The following is a 23,708-nucleotide window of genomic DNA, read 5'->3' on the forward strand; positions in this document are numbered from 1 at the left end:
CAGGGCCTGAGAGATGGGGAAATGGGGGTTAGTGTTTAATGGCTGCAGATTTCTGTTGTGGGGATGGATGGCGCCGATGTTACATTTATAAGTGGTTATAACGGCCAGGTGCGGTGGCTCGCGCCCGCAATCCCAGCACTTTGGGAGGCCGAGAGGGTCTGACCAACATGGTGAAACCGCGTCTCTACTAAAAATACAAAAATTAGCCGGGTGTAGTAGTGTGCTCCTGTAATCCCAACTACTCGGGAGGCTGAGGCAGGAGAATCGCTTGAACCCGGGAGGTGGAGGTAGCAGTGAGCTGAGATTGCGCCACTGCACTCTAGCCTGGGCAACAGAGTGAGACACTGTCTCAAAATAATAATAATAATAATAATACTGTAAAGGTTACAACGATGACTTCTATGTTGTGTATATTTTACTACAGTAAAAAAGTAAAAATATTGTTCTGTGAGAAACTGACATTACCAAGTGACTTTCTTATTTGATAAGCTTGGGAATTTCTATTATGAAACTTTTTGTTTTGATAGCTGACATGATGCGTATCTGTGTCCCTGCTAAATCTCATGTGGAGTTGCAAAGACAGAAAAAAACTTTTTTGAAACATGACTTATTCATAAGTTGTGAATTCCTAGAAAAGCTTAATCCATTTTTAAATTCTAGGTAGCTGCCAATCTTTCCACTTTCTACCTGGAATTTTTAGGCCACAGTTGTTGAGCCTGCCTGGAACTAGGAAGAAAGGTGTCGAGACTCATACATGGACGGGTAGGCTGCTGTTTCCACCTGTCCGTCTATGAGTCTCAACACCTTTGTTCCTGAGAGCTGTCACAGGACCGAACCCTCTGTTAAGTACTTATCAGCAACTCTGATTTTGTGGGGTCAGGTCAAAATATTCTAAGATATTTACCCAGAATGTCAATCTAAAACAAAACACCAAGGTTAGTGGTCTTGCTGCTATATTCTGATATATTCTGTAAAATAAGAATAAATAAAATTATAGCTGCTTGTATGAGCATAGTCACACACTCCTTTTACCTAGGAAGGTGGTCAATTACCTTTGCCTCATGGGCAGAGATAGGAGAGAATTCCATATCGCAGGACTGGTAAAGCCAGAGAAAAAGGATTAAGAAATCCAGCTTTTGGCCAGGTGGCTCATGCCTGTAATCCCAGCACTTTGGGAGGCTGAGGCAGCTGGATCACTTGAAGTCAGGAATTTGAGACCAGCCTGGCCAACATGGAGAAACCCCATCTCTACTAAAAACACAAAACTTATCCAGGCATGGTGGTAGGCACCTGTAATCCCGGCTACTACTCAGGCAGCTGAAGCAGGCGAATTGCTTGAATTTGGGAGGCGAAGGTTGCAGTTGAGATCATGGCACAGCACTCCAGCCTGAGCGACAGAGCAAGACTCTGTCTCAAAAAGAAAAAATAAAAATAAAGAAATCCAGCTTTTGCCAACACAAAGCATACTCATCTAGGACAGGGATCAGCAAATTTTCCATAAAGGACCAATAGTAAGTGTTTCAGACTTTGTAGACCACATGATCTCTGCTATAACTACTCAACTCAGCATCAAAGACAGCTACAGATGGACAATATGGGAACAAATGGGCATGGCTGTGTTCCAATAAAACTTTATTTACAAAAATAGGCACAAGGCCAGCCTTGGCCCACAAGACAAGCTGTGGTTTGCCACTGTTTGATCTAGAATGTTGTTTCCCTTTACTTAATAATGTTACACTAATTTACATATTTCCAAACCAAATACATGGACTGATAACAACAATGACGGAAGCTGACGTTTGTAGGACACTTACCACTGACTGAGCATATATGCCAAGACCCTCTCCTGGGTCTGCAGAAATTCACATCCACACAGACCCCTCCTTTGCCACCCCTAATCCAGGCCCATCATCTCTCACCTGGACTATCCCAATGAAACCCTAGTTGAGTATCCCTTCCTCCACTCCCACCCTGTTCAATTCGTTTTCTACACTGAAGCCAGGGTGATCTTCTTTTTTTTTTTTTTTGAGATGGAGTCTCGCTCTGTTGCCAGGCTGGAATGCAGTGGCGCAATCTTGGCTCACTACAACTTCCACCTTCTGGGTTCAAGTAATTCTCCTGCTTCAGCCTCCCGAGTCGCTGGGACTACAGGCATGCCACCACGCTCAGCTAATTTTCATATTTTTAGTAGAGACGGGATTTCATCGTGTTGGACAGGATGGTCTCGATCTTCTGACCTCTTGATCCACCCACCTCAGCCTCCCAAAGTGCTGGGATTACAGGCGTGAGCCACCATGCCCAGCCACCAGTGTGATCTTTTAAACACATAAATTTTTTCAACCTTCTACTTAAAACCCTTCAGTGACTTCCTACAGCTATTAGGATTAAAACCCAAATGTGCCCGTGACCCTGAGAACCCTGCAGGTGCTGGCTCAGCCCACCTTCTCTCTCTCTCACTGCCCCCTCGCTCTCTGGCCTTGAGCCACAGTAGCCTTGTCTTTCCTTTTCTTTTTTCCTTTTTTTTTTGAGACAGGGTCTCCTCTGTCACCCAGGCTGGAGTACAGTTGTGTGATCTCAGCTCAATGCAGCTTTGACGTCCTGGGCTCAAGTGATTCTCCCACTTCAACCTTCTGAGAAGCTGCGATTACCATCCCTGTTTACTCTTGGCCAATTCCTCAGCCTCCATCTAAAGCATCACTTCCTCAAAAGAGCCCCTTCCTGATATCCAGAGGAGATCAGGACCTCCTGTTATTTCCTCACTCCAGTCCCTAGAGTTTTCATTCCTAGAGCTCATTTCCATTGAGAAGTTATTGCTTATTCATTTGTCTGATGCTGGGCTCCTGCTTAAACCACAGGCTCCATGAGGGCAATGCCCAGACCTGTCTTGTTCAAGTTGTGTATCCAGCACCTAGCAAAGGGCCTGGTGCAGAGTGGATGCTCTGTAAATAAAGAGCATGGAAATAAATGAAACCATGGATCTGATGGAATCATCCCCTTTATCCAAGGTGTCGTCAGTAGGCTGAGGTTGATTGACAGCAAGGAGAGAGTCCCGAGGAGATGAAGGTGACCGGAAACCTTAGTGTCATTCAGCCTGGAGAACAGCGAGGAAAGGGTGAGAGCTGGATGCAAAGGGGACAAGAAGGGCTACAGAGCCTGGGCCGAGTTCGCAGGCAGGACAGCCCTGCAGAGAAACGGGGCAGGCGTTCTGTTCAGGTTTGGGAAGCAGACATCTGGGTCAGCTCAGACAGTGCCTGTTTCATCACAGGCCAGTTGAAAGCTTTCTTCTTCTTATTTCCTGGCCTATCATGTTGAGATCAAAAGTCGGCTGCTCAGACCCCTGGGTTCCCAGATATATAGCTTGCCAAAAAGCCATTTAGACTTTCTTGACCTTTTGGTCAACACCTTGAAATATCTACTGGATGGCATCACAATCGGACATGAGCCTAGAGTTACAGGCTCTGAGAGAAGTTTATTGGATATGGAAGCACAAAGTTTAAGAACTTCAGTTTCCTTTCTCTGACATATGGAGGGAACCTGGCTTAAGGTTAATGGCGTAAAATCCAGATGCTGACTACCCAAGTATGAATCCCAACCCTGCTGCCTGCCAATGGCTGCTGACTTTGTGAAAATTGCTTAACCACTGTATTCTCATACTGCTACGAAGAAATACCCGAGACTGGGTAATTTATAAAGGAAAGAGGTTTAATCGACTCACAGTTCCACATTGCTGGGGAGGCCACAGGAAACCTACAATCGTGGCAGCAGGCAAAGGAGAAGCAGGCCCCTTCTTCGCAGGGTGGCAGGACCGAGTGAGAGCAAGCAGGGGAAATGCCAGACACTATAAAACCTTCAGATCTCGTGAGACTCAGGCACTATCACCAGAACAGCAAGGGGGAGAATTCCCCCATGATCCAATTACCTCCATCTGTCCTGCCCATGACTTGTGTGGATTGTGGGGAGATGAGTTTGGGTGGGGACACAGCCAAACAATGTAAACCCCATTCTATTCCATTGTCTTCACCTATAAAATCGGGGAAACCTCAGTGCCTACCCCAGAAAGGAGTTGTGGATTAAACAGCACAATCTATATACAGAGTGGGGTAGGGTCCAGCACACTGTGAGCGCTCAGTCACCAGTGTCACCTTCATCATGTCAGAGTCAGCCTGTGGGGGCATCTTGGCCCAAGGATAGTGGAATAGCATAGAGGCCCCATCAGGATCTGAAATTTCTTTTCAAAATTGGGTGGGAGGTGGTCCTTGGAACCCTGGTGTGGGTCTTATGTCTTGACTCACCCTGGTTCTAGGACCATGACCAGGGGAATGGGATTTGATGAATGTGAGAACACCCGTCTGGCCCTGCCATTGAATTGTCGGCTTCCACTGTGCAGAAGAAACCGCTCCAGGGCAGAATCACAGGTTTCCTTTCAGGCTCCAAAGCGACACACTGAGAAAGCATGGGGCTGGGGATGCTCCTTTGATCTCTGTCCCATCCATTCTTCCCAAAATCGCAGACCCGGAACCTCCCGCCAATTTCTGATCTTTTGTCCTAAGTCGATTCATGAGCAGTCATAAATTGCTTTGAAGATAAAAGCACCACATCGGCGCGCTGTGATGCCACTATTATTTTAATAATAGAGCCTGCACATGTCTTCTTGACATATGAACTGGTCAAAATATTTGTCTTGCTTTTCGGCTCAGCTGCGTGGGAAAAGCCCTTGCCCCGTCTCTCGTGTATGTGCCTCCGTACCCTTCGATGTGGAGTGAGAATTGTTTTTATAAAAATGTTTGCCTTTTCTCCAACAAATGAAATTGGTGTTCCTCTTGGGGATACCTCTGCGTTAGCCAAAACTCAAGTAATTATTTTTAGAGATATGTACTTTGTCTAATTTATTGCAATGCTTACAAATGCTAATAAAATGCACTATAACAGTCACAAGGCCAATATAGTTCAACGCACATAGAAAAAAAAGAGAAGAACTTTATATGTGAACATAATAATGGATTCATAAATAAACATAAGAATGGATTTGACCTGCAGAAGGAGGAAAAGAATAGAACATTTTATTCTCTAGATCTACCACTAATGACAGTTCTACACCCAGGCTAAGAAGAGCCTTTTAAAATTTTTATTTCATTTATTTAGAGATGGAATCTCACTGTGTTGCCCAGGCTGGAGTGCTGTGGTGCAATCTTAGCTTACTGCAACCTCCACCTCCTGGGTTCAGGTAATTTTCCCTGACTCAGCCTCCTGAGTAGCTGGGATTACAGGCACTCGCCACCACACCCAGCTAATCTTTGTATGTTAGAAACGGGGTTTCGCCATGTTGTCCAGGCTGGTCTCGAACTCCTGAACTCAGGTAATCTGCCTGCCTCAGATTACAGGCATGAGCCACAGCACACGGCCTAGAAGAGCCTTTTAAAGGAGCTTCTGTAGAGAACATGGTCTACTATATCATGACACATGCCTTCTGCAAACATTGCCAGCATTACCAGCCTCCTTTTGGGTGCCACTTCCCCTTCAATATGGTCAGTATTCTTGGGTCCATAAGTACATTGTACTCCCTCTCCCCTGCCCACAGGCGTGGCTGGCTGCCGCTGTCTGTATTTTCAGCTGCAAAACTGCCGCATTGCCTTTGGTATTGATCTTCCAGGGATCAGTCTATTTCCTACTGCGCCACAACTTACAAAGGCTGGATGCCTTTTTTCTCATACATCTGGCTTTGCTGGAAGTTTTGAAAATGGAATGGGAAGTGTCTCATATTCAAAGGTCTAGCCAAGCAATCGACCTGTGACCCAGTCCTCATACGCTACAGCCCGAGACATGACGGGGCCTCTTCTCCCGGATAGCCGAGTGCTCAGCTGCAAGAACCTGAGAGCCCAGACGTGTGTCTGTGTGTAATTGATGACATAATAAAAGCTGCTCTAGCTTCGGGGAAAATGTAATATGGCATCAATCATCCTGCCAGAGAGAAAATGAAATTGAGATCCAAAATTTGAAAAAGATGACTTCACTTTTGTTTGTTAAAGTCATCATTAGGAGAGGGATCCTTCCCATATCCCAAACCCTCTGAATGAGAAGGGGGAGAGCATTCTGTTCTATCCAGGGGCTGTGGACTCTGGAGAAGAGGGAAGGAAATCACGGTTGATGGGGTACCCGGTGGTGTCAGACACATTGCTGGTGAATCCTCACTTAACAATCCAGGAAAAAGATAGTACAGACTACATTTGACAAACCGGAAGACCGAATGTCTTCATCTGCCAGGGAGGCTGTAACAGAATGTCAGAGACTGGGTGGCTTATTAACAATAGAAATTTACTTCTCGCAGTTCTGGAGGCTGGACTTCTGAGATCAGGGTGCCAGCATGGCGGGTTCTGGTGAGGGCCCTCTTCCTGGTTGATAGACGGCCATCTTCCTGCTGTGTCCTCACATGGCAGAAGGGACCAGGGAGTTTTCTGGGGCCCCTTTTATAAGGGCACTAAGCCCGTTCATGAAGGCTCCGACCTCACGACCTAATCACCTCTGGCAGGTCCCACCTCCAAATATCATCGTATTTTGGGGTAGGATTCAACTCATAAATTTGAGGAAACACAAACGTTCAGTCTATAGCACTGAGACTCAGACAATTAAAGTTGTGTGGAGACACACAAGAAACATGTGATGCACATGGAATTCGAATCTGAATCTCTTTTTTTTTTTTTTTGAGACTGAATCTTGCTCTGTCACCAGATTGGAGTGCAGTGGCGATCCCAGTTGACTGCAACCTCTGACTCCCTGGTTCAAGTGATTCTCCTGCCTCAGCCTCCCACGTAGCTGGGATTACAGGCACGTGCCACCATACCCAGCTAATTTTTGTATTTTTAGTAGAGACGGGGTTTCATCGTGTTGCCCAGGATGGTCTTGATCTCCTGACCTCATGATCCGCCCGCCTCAGCCTCCCAAAGTGCTGGGATTACAGGTGTGAGCCACTGCACCTGGCCCTAATCTGAATCTTTTAAACTCAGGGCCCTTTTCCAACACCACAAGGTTGAAATAAGATGGGGAGGACTGGGGCCCCAAAGTGCTGAGAAAAGAGATTTTGGGGTGGTCCTAGGGGAGCACAGAGGTGCTGAGGGGGAAGTGGAGGCAGAATGGGTGGAGCCTGCTTGGTTTGACAGGCAGGCAGGAGCTATGGCATCAGGCTAGAAAGTAGAATCCTATACTTTCTGAGTGAATTGTGTAACCACATCACAAAATGTGAATGCATTCTTTCTGATGTGACAACATGCATATTATGATAGTCAGGGATGGTCTTATCTATCTCCTTTTCCTTCTCACAGTGTAATCTAAGCAAGGCTTTGCATATATTAGCTGCTCAGTAAATGTTTGTGAATGTCTTTATTGAGTCTAGAATAACCATCACCCTTTCCTTTGCTCTCAATACTATTTTACCTTCTTCATTTCCATGTGTTTACAGAGATAAAGCTGTGTCCAAATGCACAGCTCACTTTAATAGCACCTAGGCAGACGATGTCACTGGCAAAAGTCTAAATCCCTTCTTTGAGGGTGCTGCTTCTGAGAAGTATCTCTAGGGTACTTCCAGCAGGACTCGAAAGCCATCCAAACTGTGTGGGTTTTGCTATCAAAGAATGATCGTTCTTTCACTGACCTTTTCCCCTTGTAAATATCTTGGACTGTGTTCGCCTCCTGCAAGATGGATTGCTGAGCCCAAGGAATGAGTTGGCAAATACCATCAGCTGGTTTTGACAACCGTTTTGCACAAAGTGAAAGAGAGGATGCCCTTTTTTGACAGGATGAAGGCAGGAGATATTCCCTTGAGACCAGGGCTTTGGGCTCCTGCCAGGCTGCTGTGGGCCATTGCCCTATGGCTCTCAGAGAGGCTGAGCCCTGCCTGGCCCTGCCCTCCCTAGAGGACTGTGACCCTAAGCACCTGCTCATTTCCAGTCTCAGTATCTGCTGGAAGGGATGGCAGGCCTTGCCCCGCTCTGCGCCAGGGGGAGTTTTCAGTGGGCCCTTTCCCAGAAGCTGTGAGACAGGGAAGGCGGGAAACCCAAAAGGAGGAGTGAATGGAGCCCTAATAAAGGCAGGTAGTCTGGAGAAAAGAGTTTTGCTGCTACAATATACTATGCTTTCCATGCAGGGTAAAGAAACAGGAACCACGGTGAGCAGGCTGGCAGCAGAGCCTTCATTAAAACACTCAGCCATGGAGTGTCTTCCAAGCCTCAGGCCTGTGGGAGATGCTGTGAGGGAGACCAAAAGTGTAAAATGGGACTGTTTCAGCCTCTAGAGAGACACCAAAATGCTAACAATGGTTAGATTTGGATAGGAGAATTCTAGATGATGTCTTTTCTTCCTTCCTTTTCTCTATTTTTGGTTTATCCTCATTTTTTAAATGTTCAATAATAAATATAAATGACCTATATTGCTAAAAGTTACTTAAACTATTATTTTGTTACTACTATCAAATTGAAAATCTTTTGTTTGCTTGTTTAAGATATGATTCCTGGGCTCATGCCTGTAATTCCAGTGTTTTGGGAGGCTGAGGCAGGAGCATCGCTTGAATCCAGGAGGTGGAGGTTGCAGTGAGCCGAAATTGCGCAACTGTACTCCAGCCTGGGCCACGGAGCAAGACTCCCTCCCTCCCAAGATTTTCTATCAAATGAGCATCTATTTTTACATATCTTTGATCTACACATTGTGTATACTATTCCAAAACAAGATGAGTCCCTCAGTTCTGATTATGCTCCCCAACTTTTTATATATTTATTTATTTACTTATTTATTTTTTGAGACAGAGTCTCACTCTGTCGCCAGGCTGGAGTGCAGTGGCGTAATCTTGGCTCACTGCAACCTCTGCCTCCTGGGTTCAAGTAATTCACCTGCCTCAGTCTCCTGAGTAGCTAGGATTACAGGCGTGTGCCACCACACCCAGGTAATTTTTTCTATTTTTGGTATAGACGAGGTTTCACTGTGTTAGCCAGGAAGGTCTTGATCTCCTAATCTTGTGATCTGCCTGCCTCGGCCTCCCAAAGAATGCTTCCCAATTTTTTAAAATCTTTTGCTGTTTGGGATTCGGACTGCCTGGGGTGGAAGTGAGGATATTAATTGGTGATATCCTTTGTAGATTTGCCCCCACCCAAATCTCATGCTGAAATGTAATCCCCAATGCTGGAAGCGGGGCCTGGTGGGAGGCGGTTGGTTAATGGGGACACATTTCTTATTAATGGTTTAGCACCATCCCCTTCATGCCATCCTCACAATAAGGAGTGAATTCTCACGGGATCTGGTTGTTTAAAAGTGTGTGGCACCTCCCCTCCTTTTTCTCTCTTGCTCCTGCTTTGCCCTTGACTTGCCTGCTCCCTCTCCACCTTCCACCTGATTGTAAGTTTCCTGAGGCTTCCCTAGAAGCTGAGTAGATGGCAGCACCATTCTTCCTGTCCAGCCTGCAGAATCATGAGCCAATTCAACCTCTTTTCTTTACAAATTACTCAGTCTTTGTTATTTCTGTATAGCAATACAAGGACTGACTAATATAGTTGGGGTCTGTGAAGTTCAGCCACCTTGAATATATGTGACTGAACACATATACCACTGAATATAACATACATCTCTTCATAGTCAGAGACAACGAGTGTTTGTCCCCTTTAGAAGTATTAATCATAATGTTATAATGTTGACTGTCCTGAAAGGGATTGTGGCAAATTTTCTATTTGTTACCTGTTTTTTGTTTCTGTTTTGTTTTTTTTTTTTTTGACACGTCTCACTATGTCATCCACACTGGCGTGCAGTGGCTATTCACAGATCTACAGCATTGAATTCCTGGCCTCAAGTATTCACAAATACTACAGCCTTCAACTCCTGGCCTCAAGTGATCCTCCTGCCTCAGTCTCCTGAGCAGCTGGAACCACAGGCACACACTACTGGGCCTACATTTGTTACCTGGTTTTTACTGGAAAAAGATAAGCTGGTGACACAAGCCATATGGGTTGTAATATTAGATCAGGGCTGGATCTCCTGCCCATCTGGCCTATGTTTTAAATAAAGCAGACACAATTGTTTGCGAAAAAGAAATCTGGAGGCTCTGGTTTTTACTTTTGGCCACCACATCTGTTTCCGGGGCTTTATCAAACTGGAGGAGAGGTGAGGAGGCCGGAGTGATGGAGCCCACCTCTCTGCAGGCTGAGGCTGCCTGCTGGCCCCACAATGGCTGTGTTTGTTCTGAGAGAGCTGCAACAGCTGGCGAGTTCCTGGACTTGTCCGCACCTGTGCGGGCGTGGGACACGCTTTGGTCTAGACTGCCTTTGCATCTGGCCCTGGGCATTGAGGCTGCAGGCCTGTGGAGTTGCAACCGGCTGAGTATCCTCTAAACAAAGGGCTACACCGCAGGCCGATCTTGGTCCTTCCATCTCAAATGCATTGAACTGCAGGGCTCAGAGAATCCCACACACTACTCAACTTGAAGATTTCAACATTCTCATCGTTTTATTTGTTTATTGAAATGTTTTTAACTTTCCTGGAGCAGCTTTAGGTTCACAGCAACATAATTCCCATCCTTCTACACCGCCTGGCAGGCAGCCAAGCTCCTTTGTACTCATCACCTTTCAATATATTCATCTGCTAACAGGGCTCCACGAGGTGGCTTTAAGCCCACATGTCTAAGAGAAAAGAGGAAACGAAGAGGAAATTAAACCCTATGACAAGCAGGACAAATGCTGAAGAAATTGCACAGTGGGTAAAGCCTAAAGAATTCCCTGCTCCAGAAAAGAAACCAAATCCACGGAACCTTGGCTTACTTATTCCTACGATGGAAGTCATGATCTTACTTAACCCTCAGGGATGGAAACTGTGACAGTTGCATATATGGCGATAAATTGGAAAGCATTTTGGGAGGTTCTAAGATTTTAAATCTAGTATTAAGAAGAAGTGGCCGAGATCATGCCACTGCACTCCAGCCTGACAACAGAGGCCACTGCACTCCAGCCTGACGACAGAGCAAGACTCTGTCTCAAAAAAAAAAAAAAAAAAAAAGCCTCTGTTCGTAACAACAGACACTAAAGGGCAAAGACTTTCAAGAAGTGAATTTTTTTTATTTCTAATTTTTGTGAGTACATAGTAGGTGTATATATTTATGGGGTACATGAGACGTTTGGATACAGTCATGCAATGTGAAATAATCACATCATGGAGAATGGGGTATCCAACCCCTCAAGCATTTATCCTTTGAATTGCAAATGAAATATTACCATTAAAATCAACCGTACTCCTAGCTTTAAAAAATCCTGAGCTATCATGACTCTGTCTAGCTTAAAAGTAGATAATACACATGTACCCCAAAACATGTAAAATGTTGAAAAATCAATAAAAGAAAGAAAAGAGGAAACAAAAAGTGAGGAACAGCTCCTTTCGAGTTCACAGATTATTCTCCCGCTCCCAACTGTTCCAACACCATCATTATAGCTCTGTATCTGCAAAAAGAATACTGTGTTTAAATTCCCCTCTCCCCGCATTCGGCCTCCCAAGAAAGTGTATGTGTGTGCCCGAGTGCAAAGTACCGCCTCCTACTCCAATGAATCTAATGTTTGATTCTTTCCAGAAATGTCCCTACATCTGTAAAGCCCTGTGGGAAGAGGTGGACGTTCCTGGCCCCCACCCGTTCCCTGAAGTTCTGCACAGGCTGTGGAACCCTTCTTCCCTGTCCTTTCTCTCATGGGGCTAAGATGACGGCTCAGGCACTGCAGAGCTTCCCCGAAGAAGGCTCACAGAGCCGCGTGGGTCTCTGTTGGAAAATAACGCATCCCATCATTTGGATAGAGTCCTTTTTCATCCAGCCGGGTGCAGGTGTGGCTTATGGGAGGATCCACCAACTGTATCATACACAAGACACACATTTCCAAGAGAATCCAACATCAAACCCTAAACAAGGATCTTGGTTTGGTTTAAATGCCCCTCACAATGGCTTGGTGAGATTTGCTCAAGAAAAGGAAACTGGCCGGGCATGGTGGCTCACGCCTGTAATCCCAGCACTTTGGGGAGGCTGAGATGGATGGATTGCTTGAGGTCAGGAGTTTGAGACCAGCCTGGCTAACACGGTGAAACCTCATCTTTACTAAAAATACAAAAATTAGCCAGGTGTGATGTTGCACACATGTAGTCCCAGCTACTTGGGAGGCTCAGACAGGAGAATCGCTTGAACCTGGGAGGCAGAGGTTGCAGTGAGCTGAAAACACCACACTGCACTCCAGCCTGGGCAACAGAGCGAGACTCCATCTCAAAAAAAAAAAAAGGAAAAAAGAAACCACAAATCATGTTGAATGTATCATATCTGGCACAAATGCCCTAAACTGGACATAAACGTCATGCCTTGGCCAAGTTTTTCTGAACAAACCGCACTGATTCATGAAAAAAAATTGTACATTTTTGAGTGGGGCAAAGACTTCAAGCTACAGTTTGTAATAAAGGTCAAAGGTCAGGAATTGATTTTGGTGACATCAGTTGAGATTCTTTTGCTATGCTTAAACTTGGAGATGGTAAAGGTTTCAGATTCCAAAATGAAAACTTTGCCCAGGAACAAGGTTTATTATGTATCATTTAGAAACTACTCTTCGTACCCTGAAGCCTCTTCGGCGCAGCTATTGCTTGAAAATACTCTAGAAAACCACAGGGAACATTTTCCCAATGAATCATAATCTGTCTGGGAAGTTAGAGAAATCAATCAAATATGCCTCAATTTTTTTTTTCCTGGACCATCTGGATAGTTCAGATAACAATATATTGTGGTCAAAGCCCATGTTTTTTCAGACCCAAAGTTGAATTTGTTATTTGAATTTGTTATGAGGCAGGAAGCGAAATGTCTGCAAAGATAAATGGAAAAGGGGAATGATTTTAGCAAACAGGCCTTGGATACATTTTCTAAGTGATTTTTCCAAGATTCACTGGTCCCAGGATTTGGTTCCGTGGCCAGATCCTCCTAAATGAGAAATGTCCAAATTCCTCTGCCTAATAGTGCTTGGATTCTTTCTACGAGTGCCAGAGGAAAAAGTGAATTAGCCTAGGAGTACCTCTCAGACTGAAAATCCAAACAGCCAAGGGCAAAGAACTGGAAATTGACACTGAAGTTCAGGCTGCCTCTCAAAGCCACAGTGGCTTGTGGAATCCACATCGCTCACACCTCATCAAAGCCGGTGAAACAGTAGCTGTCATGCAAGCTAAATCTTGTTTTCACAGAGGCTGCCTGTGGCTGGTTTCATTTGGCTCAGCCCAAGCTACCTGAACACCTGGTTCTACGCTTAGAATTTCCTGTGCGTGGAAAGCAATTATCTTTCAACTGGAAAGAAAACAGTGTACAGAAAACCCAACCACAATTGTTTGGGGGAGCGGCCAGGTGCACGTTCGCTGTTACATCGTGACGGAACAAATTGTTAAGCAGGTACAGAATTTGATCATAATTTCAGCACAGGCCTATACATGTTTCCAACATTTTAAAAAATGCCTCTGTTCGTTAGCCGAGATTGCGCCACTGCACTCCAGCCTGGCAACAGAGTGAGACTCCGTCTTGAAAAAGAAATGCCTCTATTGGTAACTACAGACACTAGAGGACTAGTGATTTTTTCCCCAGGTGCATGATCAGGTCTATTTTGTTATAACTGTGTCTCCTGGCCATGGTCAAGGCCAAGGGCACTCAAAGAAGAGTCTTGGGCAGATAGGAAAGATTTCCCTGCAACAATTTGTAGGTCTTTCGAATATAATTTGAAATGGTTACAAAGCTACATACAACTTTGTAAGAGAAGGTACGTTTTACAGTTAAGTATTAAAAGAAGACAAATGGATGCTAAGGAGAGATGGATTGGCTCAGAGAAAGATTAACACACAAATTGTACCTAGTCACTCCTGTATAATTCATTAGAGAGAGATACAAATTAGGCTTTCAAGTTTCCAGCTGCCGGTCAGGCATGATGGCTCACACCTGTAATCCCAGCACTTCGGAAGGCCAAGGTAGGAGGAATGCTTGAGGCCAGGAGTTCAAGGTCAGTCTGGACAACCTATCCTAAAGGCTAAAAAAAGTCTCAGGTTTGAGTTTGGGCAGCCCCAAAGACCAAGCCATGAGCCAGACAAGTTCTCCCAGTGCTGGGGAACAACTGAGGCAGAGTGAGACCTCCCCAACCATCTCTATGGGAAAAAGAAATTAAGCCTAGAGGAGAGGCTGTTCAGTAAATGCCCAACCTCTTGCAGGAGGGTTACCACCCCCGGGAGCGACAGCCACGTGCTTCAACTCTTTGGAATCACTGCACTTCTACCCAGGACTGTGGAGTCTTTCCTGTCCACTTTTTGTGAGGGTTGCTTGGAGCAAAAACATTCTGTAGGAGCTATTTATTACATGCTCACAATGTGCCTGGCTCTGTGGGAAGCCAGTAAAGAGGCCAGACATAAATCTGTGAAAAATTAAATGGCAGGACCAAATACAAAGACAACAAGCAAAGAGATGCCAGGGGGTGGTGAGTGATTAATTGCCAGATGCTGAAGATAAAAACCTTCCAGGAGTTCAGACGAGGCAGTGATTACCTGGTGCTGGGATGCTACCTAGGAGGCTGACTTGATTAAAATTTTTCAGTATGTGTTAAGTCCACACGACTTTTTTTCCTTTTGTAACCCTCCATTTCCCTTCCTCCCAGATCTTCTGGATGGCTGGAAGTGATAGGGTTTGGCTGTGTCCCCACCGAAATCTTGCTTGAATTGCAATAATCCTCCAGTGTCAAGGGCAAGGCCAGGTGGAGATAAGTGAACCATGGGGGTGGTTTTCCCCACACTATTCTCATGGTAGTGAATAAGTTTCACAAGATTTGATGGTTTCATAAAGGGTAGTTCCTCTGCACAAGCTCTCTTGCCTGCCCCATGTAAGACGTGCCTTGGCTTCTCCTCCATCTTCTGCCACCATTGTGAGGCCTCCACAGTCATATGGAACTGTGAGTTCATTAGAGCTCTTTCCTTTATAAATTACCCAGTCTGGGTATGTCTTTATTAGTGGCGTGAGAACAGACTAGTACAGAAAGCTATTTTCCAAACGGTTCCCTTCAGAAGGTCATGTGACCACCAGAACAATCACTGCATGTCAGTGCTTTCACAAACCAAAACAGCCCCCTGCTGGCCTTCAGCAGTGTGTCAGGCCAGGCATTTCCCTTAGACCCAATGGCAGCCTTGTGGGGTACCTCCCTCACGGCAGGGTGGGAAGTAGAGGGGTGTATCAGTCAGGGTTCTCCAGGGAAACAGAACCTGACATGGTCTGGATATCTGTCCCCTCCAAATCTCATGTCTTAATGTGATCCCCATTGTTGGAAGTGGTGGGAGGTGTTAGGGTCATGGGACTGGATCCCTCATGAATAGCCAGACACCGTCTCCATGGTAACGAGTGAGTTCTCGCTCCGTGAGTTCACAAGAGAGCTGCTTGTTTAAAGGAGGCTGGCACTTCCTCCCCTTTCTCCTGCTCCCTCTCTCACCATACGATACAGTTCGTATTTGGGTCCCCATGCAAATCTCATGTTGAATTGTAATCCCCAATGTTGCAGGAGGTGGCTGGGCGGAGGTGAGTGGATCATGGGGCAGATTTCTCACTTCCTGTTCCTGTGATAGCGAGTGAGTCCTCACAAGATCTGATTGTTTAAAAGTGTTAGCACTTCCTACTTCACTATCTTCCTCGGGTTCCTGCCATGTAAGACAGCTACCCCTTTGCCTTCCATCATGATTGTAAGTTTCAAGGAGCCTCCCCAGCATCATGTTTGTTGGGAACGGGTGTCGGGGTTCGGTGTTGCAAAGAAATGGAATGAACACTGAGATAACGGATCTCTCAGCAAAGCAACTTTACTTTCTGCAGAGAGGGTGCCACTCGCCAGCAGTCTTGCCACAAGAGCACGCTAGAACAAAGGAGACAGGAGTACTTATAATCTAAGGCATTGCTTTACTGCTGTGTCCTGTTTCCATTGGCTGGAATGGGACCTCACATTCTAAGCTTCACCCAATTGGTTTTAAGTTTTAGCAACTTAAAACCTTCCTGAATAGGTAAAAGCAAGGAAGAATAAAGGAGAGAGGAAACAACTTGTGAAATGCTGAGAAAGGCAAAAGCCTTCCAAACAGGGACAAAGGAGGAAGCTATGATCTAATACTCACCTGGTCTTGATCGGACATGTCAGGGTGAATATCTGGGTCAGCCAAGGAAACTCTGAAGAGGAACTTCTCAGTTTCTACAATGCTTCCTGTGCAGCCTGCAGAACCATGAGACGATTAAACCTCCTTTCTTTATAAATTACCGAGTCTCAGGCATTTCTTTACAGCACTGTGAGAACGGACTAACACACCATGTCACACACCTGCTTCCCGCTGCCTTCCGCCATGAGTAAGAGCTTCCTGAGGTCTCACCAGAAGCCAAGCCGTTGCTTGTCTCATGCTTGTACAGCCTGCAGAATCATAAGCCAAATAAGCCTCTTTATAGACTACTCAGTCTCAGATATTCCTTTATAGCAACACAAAGTAGATTAACACAAAACCCACAAGAGAAATATAGCACCTTTTCCTGGTCCCCAAATTGTAGACAGCAGGTAGCGGGACTTCTCAGCCTCTATAAGCATGTGAGCTGGTACCTTACAATAAGCCTCTCTCTAGAGATTTGGACTATGCAGGTTGGGAAGTTCCATGGTCTGCCTTCTGCAAGCTGGAGACCCAGGAAAGCCAGCGATATAGTTGGGAGGCCTAAGAGCTGGAGAGCCAATGGTGTGGATTCCCCAAGTGTGAAGATGTGAGCACCAGGAGCACCAAGGCCCGGAGAATCCCCGTCCCAGCCCAAGCAGCCAGGCAGAGAGCAAACTCGCCCTTCCTCCCACTTTATGCTCCATTCAGACCCTCAGCAGATGGGGTGATGCCCACCCACCCCGTAGGAGGGCCATCTGCTTTGTTCAGCTCACCAATACAAATGCTAAGCCCTTCAGGAAACACCCACACAGACACACCCGGGAATTACATTTAACCAGCTATCTGGACAGCCCACGGTCCAGTCAGGTTAACACACAATATTAACCATCATAGCAGGGTTCTATTTCTGTCCATTTTATTTCTTCCCCAAGAGTGGTAACCCTGCAGAGTAAGTCCAGGTGAACATCTTTGACACCACTGGGCAGCCCCTCACAGTGCTGCTCACTGGCTTCTGCCTCGATTTCCCATGAGTGGCCCTGATATCCAGTCACCCCTACTTTACTGAGGGGATGAGGAAAAGCCCAGTGCCCGCCCCTCCTTAAGCATCTTCCCAGGCAGCCATGAGGGTACCCACATTGATGTGAGGCTGTTGGGATATGTCTTCTCCCTCCAATGGGAGTGGTCCAAGTGTTGGAAGGTCTGGCTCTGCTCCTCTTTTTCTTTTCTTTTTTTTTTCTTTTTGTTTTCTTTTCTTTTCTTTTTTCTTTTCTCTTTTCTCTCTTTCTCCCTCTCCCTCTCCCTCTCCCTCTCCCTCTCCCTCTCTTTCTTTCTTTCTTTCTTTCTTTCTTTCTTTCTTTCTTTCTTTCTTTCTTTCTTTCTTTCGAGACAGGGTCTCACTCTGTCACCCAGGTTGGAGTGCAGTGGTACAATCATAGTTCACTGCAGCCTTAAACTCCTGAACTCAGGCAATCCTTTTCCCTCAGACTCCTGAGTAGCTGGAATTACAGGCGCGCCCACTTCACCTACCTAATTTTTGTTTGTTTGTTTGTTTTAGAGAAAGGCGCTTGTCGTGTTGCCCAGGCTGCTCTGTAACTCCCAGCCTCAAGCAATCTGGCTGGTCTCCTTGCTGCCCACTCTCCCTTCCTCCCATCCCACTGCCATTCAGGGATCCCAGTGAAGGGCCTAAAGTGTTTCTGGGTCCTGCCCAATGCTGGAGCTATTAGACGTCCTATCACATGTCTCCATCCACCCATCCATTTGGCCCTGTGTAACTATGGGGGCTGTGACCACGACGCTGAGTGGCTCTGTCTTGACGTGCTGCTGCTTCCATGTGTGTGCACCCACATTTAAGCATTTACAGGTTGTGCCAAGTCCATGTGTGAGCTCAGGAATCCCTGTATGCCTATTCAAGAGCATCTTTCAGAGATGGCTACTTAATGCTCCTGGGTTTTTAACGATGGGATATTGACAAACAACAAGGAACAAGAGATTAAGGCAGAGGTAGGGGTGATAAAGACAGAGAAAGAGAGAGAGTCTCTGCTAAGACTTTCTAACTTTTTGGTAAGACATTGGCTGAAGTCAGGTGGAGATGGGAAGAAGAAACAAGAAATAGGACAGGGAGAGAAATTCTCCGCTTTGCCTGGACCTCACAGGATCTCCAGCGTACCTGCGTCCTTTCCCTAATGATCATCAGGACCCTACAGCATAGCCAGATTTTCTTTCATGGTCTTCCATTTGCCAAGAGAAAATGTTTTCAGCTGGGAGTCTATGCCACTCCCGCCACAGCTGGAACCCTCCCCAGGCCTTCGCCAAGTATTTATGGTTGAGTGCTGACTCTTCGCATTGTAGTTGAAGATTTCGGCATCCCAGGCGGCCGTGCGTTCAGTTGGGACCAGCACAAATAGCTCTTAGCATTGTTAGGCAACAGCAGAGCCCCATGTGTCTTTTAAAAATAGCAGTGCTGTATTTGAGCTTTTAAAGAGAAGACATGCTGGGTGTGTGTTGGCCACGCCCTCATCTATCTTCATTCTAAGGAGATACGAAATTAGAACATTTAGGAAGAGAAAAGGGAAGGAACGATCATCAACACGCTCCCCCACGCCCACACACCCTCCTCACCTCATTTCACAGTGAGCTCCTTCCTGTGCACATCCCTTAGAGACAATTCTTCAGAAGAACTTGTTCTGAGCCACCAGGATTAATCCATAGAGGATTTTGTCTGAAAATAATTGAAGAGACCTAAAACTCAGCCTTATTAGTTGATATCAGTTAAAAAATAATTCCACCCGATCAGAGTGAGACAGAGGAAAACAGTGTGGTGATTTTACTAATGGACTAGGCATGATTGTCAAAGGCAAAATTTCTCCTATCTAAAGTACTTCAATGCCACAAAGCCACCTTCTTGGAGGAGAGCAGGAAGAAAGCGTGCTGGTTGCTGGCAGCGGGCACAGGACTCTCCCTGGCACTGTCCCTGCAGAGGACAGTGAGTGCGGCCCAGCACAGGGTCTCTGTGTAACTAGCACCCGGTGAAAGTGGACCCCAGGCGCCCTGACCCTTGTGAGTGAAAATAGTGTTGCTTGGATGTGACAGCTGGGAGAGTTGGAATTGTTGTGAGAAATTGTTATGGAATTGTTGTGAGAAATTCCAAGAGGGCCAGACACTTTTAGGGGAATGCCTGCAAACTGAGATGCGAAAGAATGTTCCATCTAGGGAAAGAAAAATGTTTAAAGAACCCTGTCATTCCCAACCATCAACTCCAAGATTCAGATGGGGAGAAATGCTGCATGCCTTGGAAAAATGAAGCTCAACTATAAACACCGTGTCTTCAGGGGGTGGTTGGCGCTCACTCCTACAAGGACTCAGATTTTCTTTTCTTTTTCCCCACTGTTAAGTCTTTTTTAAAAATTCTTTTTAATTTTTATGTATTTAGGGGTCTGAGGTCTTTTTTACAAGTGAAACTACCTTCTTCCTGCCACTGTGGGCATCACGACAGCTGCTTTCAGAAGTGGGTTTCTCCTGACACTCTACTTCACCAAAAGAAAGCTGCCTTCTGCTAGAGACCTTTTGTGCAAGCAGACATTTTGCAGATACCAAGGATCGGCTCCTGTATCTATTCTGCCATGTTTTCGCCAATTTCATTCCTCTAACTCACACTTTACTGCTTCCACTGCTTGCTCCTGTTTAATGAAAAAGTCAATTCTGGGGCATTTACGCTAACTCAGCAGTCCCCAACCTTTTTGGCACCAGGCACCAGGGACTGGTTTGGTGAAAGACAATTTTTCCACAGACGAGTTGGTTGGGGGGTGGTTTTGGGTGATTCAAGCACATTGCATTTATTGTGCATTTTCTTTCCTTCCTTCCTTCCTTCCTTCCTTCCTTCCTTCCGTCCTTCCTTCCTTCCCTCTTTCTTTCTTTTCTTTCTTTCTTTCTTTCTTTCCTTCCTTCCTTCCTTTCTTTCTTTTTCTTTATTTCTTTCTTTTCTCTCCTTCTTTCCTTCTTTCTTTCTGACACAGTCTCACTCTGTCACCCAGGCTACAGTGCGGTGGTGCAATCTCGATCTCGCCTCACTGCAACCTCAGCCTCTCAGGTTCAAGCAATTCTCGTGCCTCAGCCTTCCTCCTGAGTAGCTGGGATTACAGGTGCACGCCACCAAGCCCGGCTAATTTTTGTAGTAGAGATGGGGTTTCACCATATTGGCCAGACTGGTCTCAAACTCCTGACCTCAAGCAGTCTGCCCGCCTCAGCCTCCCAAATAGCTGAGATTACAGGCAGGAGCCACCACGCCCAGCTTATTGTGCTCTTTCTTTCTATTTTTATTACATTGTAATATATGATGAAATAATTATACAGCTCACCATAATGCAGAATCAGTGGGAATGTGAGCTTGCTTTCCTGCAACTAAAGGTCCCATCTGGGGACAGATCATCAGGCATTAGATTCTCATAAGGAATGTGCAGCTAGGCTCCTCACATATGCATTTCACAACAGGGCTTGCGCTCCCACGAGAATCTGATGCTGCGGCTGATCTGACAGGAAGTGGAGCGCAGGTGGGAATGTGAGAGATGAGGAGCTGTGTGAACACAGATGAACCTTCCCTCGCTGGCCCACCACTCACCTCCTGCCCTGCGGCCCGGTTCCTAACAGATCGCAGACTGGTACCAGGCCATGGCCTAGGGGTTGGGGACCCCTGCTCTGACTGTATACTAGGTCCTGGTTAGGAATTGTACAGACTTTCTTTCATTCTATCCTCACAATTACCCTCGTGAAGGAGACAGTATTAACCTTAATTTGCAGAGAAATAAATGTGGGCACAGAGAGGTTGCTACCTCGACCAAGGCTGCACAGCTTTGAGTATCCAGTTGGGATTGGAGCCTGTGCTATCTGGCCTCACAGGCCCGCACTTGTCGAAGCTTACGCCACCACCCACAGCCTCCCAGGCTGCCACTGGCATCAGGGACCACGCAGATGGCTTTGGCAGTGTCCTGTCATGGTCTTGGATGAGTTTCAGGCAAGCCTCTGCTAGTGGACTGGAAACCCTCCTTGTGTGGATTTCTGAGCCAGCTGCTGCTGTTCCCCTAGGGTTTTGGGGACGCCACTACAGGCCCAAGGCCCTGCTGACCCAGGGGACGTCACAGTCAAGACCTCCACAAACTGTAGGATTTGGGCAAAGTGAAAAGTAACTCTTCTTACGTAAGGTTAGAAATCCACACTCAGTTACAAAAGTGAAAGTGGCCCAAGAAAGAAAGGGATGGCAACGTCTAACAAGACGAGACAGAAAGCTGACTATTTCAGCACATCAAACACATCTCAGCAGAAACTGCCAGTTTCCACGTGGGAGGAGAAACGCAAGGAGCTCGCCCAAGGATAGGACACCCTCCTCACATCTGCAATGACCCCTTTCATCAAAACCCCAGTCCCTCCCACCCCGGAGGGTCCCAGTGTTCTGGACACAGAAGGGCAGTGCTGGCTGTGACCCATGAGAAGTTCTTTTCATGGGAGGCTGAGGCAGGAGAATCATTTGAACCTGGGAGGCGGAGGTTGCAGTGAACTGAGATCACGCCACTGCATTTCAGCCTGGGCAACAGAGTGAGACTCCATCTCAAAAAGCAGAAAAAAAAAAATTTCTCTCCAGGAAACCTCAGCCAGCGCCATGCTCCAGTGAATGATGGAGCAGGGCTAGGACTCAAATATGGCTCCGTGTCAACGCTGGGCCCTGAACAGAGGTGATGTGTTGTCCTTTGTCCTTCCTGCTCTCAAATGCAGCCACACGCTTTAACATTTAGCTCTCCAAAGGCACAGCGTCTTCCTGAAACTAATGTCCATTTGCACGCATCCTTCACCCCCAGGTCATTCCCAATCTCGCCCACCGTCTTCTCAAAACAGGTGAAAAATGATTTTGGTAACTTTCCTAAGTAGATAGAAGAGGAATTAAGCCTAGGGAAGCAAGTCCAATTAAAGATCTGATTCATGTTACAATTCCGTCCTGTGGGAAACAAATCGATTTTCTGCTCTCTGGTTGCAAAGAGCCTCTCAGTCGCAGGTCAGTGAGGTTAGTGCTTTGCACAGCCGTGGGCTCTGGGAGTTAAGGGGTGAGACCAAAAGAAATGCATAGATCAGAAAAGGCGACTCAGCTCCTAGGAGTGAAGAATGAAGGAGATAAAAACAGCTTAAAGACCTGGAACGGAGAAGAGGAAAAGGAGGAGGAGGTGTGTGGAGTGAGAGGTAGAGAGAGGAAGAGGAGGGATGGAATGAAAGGGGCAGGAGAGGCAGGGAGGAGGGAGAGCAGGAAGAGGAGGAGGAGAGAGAAGGAGAAGGAGAAACAGAAGAGGAGAGAGAAGGCAGGAAAAGAAGGAGGAAGAGGCCGGGCATCGTGGCTCACGCCCGTAATCCCAACACTTTGGGACTGAGGCCGGAAGATCACCTGAGGTCAGGAGTTCGAGACCAGCCTGGCCAACGTGGTGAAGCCCTGTCTCTACTAAAAACCCAAAAATTAGCCAGGCATGGTGGCAGGTGCCTGTAATTCCAGCTACTCAGGAGGCTGAGGCGGGAGAATCACTGGAACTCGGGAGGCGGAGGTTGCAGTGAGCTGAGATCGTGCCACTGCACTCCAGCCTGGGCAAAAGAGCGAGACTCCATCTCAAAAAAAAAAAGGAGGAAGAGAGAATAGGAGGAGAGAGGAGATGAAGTGGAGGAGAAAAGGGAAGGAGGAAAGAGAAAGAAGGTAAAGAGGAGGAGAGAGAAGGGGAGAGAAAAGAGGAGGAAGAGAGGGTAAAGAAGGGAAGGAGGAAGAAGAGAAGGTGAAGGGGAGGAGGAAGAGAGTGTAAGGAAGCAGGGGAGAGTGGAGGTAGGATGGAGGATGATGAAAGAGAAGGGAAGCAGGAAGAAGAGAAAAAGCAGGAGTAGAGAGAAAGTGATGAGGAGAGAGGAGAGGAGAGGAGAGAGGAGGGGAGGGGAGAGAGGAGGGGAGGGGAGAGAGGAGGGGAGAGGAGAGAGGAGGGGAGAGGAGAGAGGAGGGGAGAGGAGAGAGGAGGGGAGAGAGGAGGGGAGTGGAGAGAGGAGGGGAGGGGAGAGAGGAGGGGAGGGGAGAGAGGAGGGGAGTGGAGAGAGGAGGGGAGGGGAGAGAGGAGGGGAGGGGAGAGAGGAGGGGAGGGGAGAGAGGAGGGGAGGGGAGAGGAGGGGTGGGGAGAGAGGAGGGGAGGGGAGAGAGGAGGGGAGGGGAGAGAGGAGAGGAGGGGAGATGAGAGAGGAGGGGAGGGGAGGAAGAAAAGAAAGGAGCGGGAGAGAGCAGGTGAAGAGGTGAGGTAGAGGAGAGGGGGAGGAGGAGGAAGACAGGATGAGAAGAGGATGAGGCAGAAGAGAGAGGAGGAGGGAGAAGGTGGAGAGAAGAAAGAGGGGAAGGAGGAGGAATAGGAGGCAGGGTGCCCTGAGGAAGAAGGGGAGGAGGAGGAGAAGAAGTGAAAGGAGGGAATGGGGAGGAGAGACAGATCTGTGTTCCAGAAACCACTCAATTTTAGCATTCCGAGAAGGGGGTTTTT

Source organism: Aotus nancymaae, unplaced genomic scaffold (genome assembly GCF_030222135.1).
Source record: "Aotus nancymaae isolate 86718 unplaced genomic scaffold, 86718_ANA_hifiasm-v0.15.2.pri h1tg000077l, whole genome shotgun sequence".
Classification (NCBI taxonomy): Eukaryota; Metazoa; Chordata; class Mammalia; order Primates; family Aotidae; genus Aotus; species Aotus nancymaae.